Source organism: Zonotrichia albicollis, chromosome 11 (assembly GCF_047830755.1).
Source record: "Zonotrichia albicollis isolate bZonAlb1 chromosome 11, bZonAlb1.hap1, whole genome shotgun sequence".
Lineage (NCBI taxonomy): Eukaryota > Metazoa > Chordata > Aves > Passeriformes > Passerellidae > Zonotrichia > Zonotrichia albicollis.
This window is the reverse complement of record NC_133829.1, coordinates 96,329-98,089: the sequence shown is the minus strand read 5'-3', so window position 1 is coordinate 98,089 and position 1,761 is coordinate 96,329.

Sequence of the window (1,761 nt, the reverse complement as noted above, 5' to 3'; positions counted from 1 at the left end):
GGGGAGGGCGGAACGGCGGAGCGCGGCGGGTGGGGCGCCGTGAGCGGTGCCGTGAGGGGCGCCGTGAGCCCGTGAGCAAGGGCGCCGCGAGGAGGGGGTGCCGTAAGCGTGCCGCCGTGAGCGGTGCCGAGAGGGGTGCCCTGAGGAGGGGGCGCCGTGAGGAGGGGGCGCCGTGAGGAGGGTGCGCCGTGAGCGGTGTCTCCGTAAGCGGTATCGCCGTGAGCGGTGTCGCCGTAAGCGGTGTCGCGCGGGGGGTGCCGTGGCGCCGCTCACTCCCGACCGCTCCAGAGGCGCGTTGGCTTTGGCTCGCGGCAGGAGGACGGTGCAGTAACGTGAGTGGCTGTGATGGCAAGTGCCTGTTCGAGAGGTCCCAATTCAGGACAACAGCAAACTCGCAGCCTTCTATGTAGGCTTGGTTTCGGTATGCCTCAGTAGGTTTCTTTATCGGTTTCGCAGGTTATCTGTCAGTGTTTTATCAATGCCAGTTTTACCTTTCTCTCTTTATTATATCTTGCTTTCCTTCACTTCCTGTCGTATGCCGGGTAGTCTTCAAAACTTCAAAACGGTCTAGTTTGAAAACTATGAAGTTATTAAATAAAGTATTTTTTAGCAGCCTCTTTTTCATTTCCCCCCCAATTTTTGACAGTGTTTTTCGCTATGTGCATTTTTACTCTTCTTCATTTAGAAGAAATGATTGCTTAGCTTAAGGGTCATCTAATTTCTGTTCGGTTCAGCTTGCCACAATAAGGTCTGAAATGTAGCAAGAATATGGGCATGTACTATCTTTAGCTGTACAGCTTTATGTGTAAATTGGGAGCCCCAACATTATTGTTTATCATGTATGAGTATAATAAAACTATCGTCTTTCTGTTGACAAACCTTCTAGCGTCATAATAAAGACTGGGGGGTTGGGCTAGAAATTTGTTATGCATCCTTGACATAAATATCACAGTAAACATTTCGTCCGGAAACCCCTGCAAAAGAACAGATAACACTAGTTTATTTAAAGGATTTTGGTTTCCTTAGGGAAGCCTAGTGATTAGTCATTAAGACCAAAAACTTAAAAGATTTTTTTACATAATTGGTTGCTCAGATTTTGAAATGAGAGAAAAATAGGTATCTCTATAATACTTGCAGAGCCATCTGACTAGTGCTCATTCAATATTAAGGGAAAAAAAAAAACAAGGAACAGGAAAGGCAATAAATTAGACATAAATACACAGCTCCTAATAAAAACATCTTGCAGAGTCAATAACAAACACCAGAAATCTTAAATCAGGGGAGCTGTTAGAGGTACCGTTGACTACAACCTTGAAGAGGTTCAGAAAGGTTCTTTCATGATATGTAATAATTGTGTTTTATTTTTCTTATCAGAATAAGATGTTTTTGAGAGAGGATTGTGGCACTGTGCAAAAATGTTACGAGATTTTTAGGGGGAACAAAATAAATTCTGCATTCCACAGTCTACATATAAACATTATTTTGAATGTTTTCTCATTGCATAACTTCCAAGTGGCCACATGTGAAGTAATGCAAATGTTAATAAATGGAACCCTAACTGTATTATGAAACTTTTTGTTTTGTAATTTATGTCTGGCATTCCCCAATGTAGTTATTTCTGTAACCATTGAATTATGTCTTTCTTTAATCAATTAGGTTCTCTAAGATTGTTGAGTCCAACCAATGATAGAACACCACCTCATCAACTAGACTGAGGCACTAAGTGCCATGTCCAATCTTTCTTCTAACACTTCCAGGGAT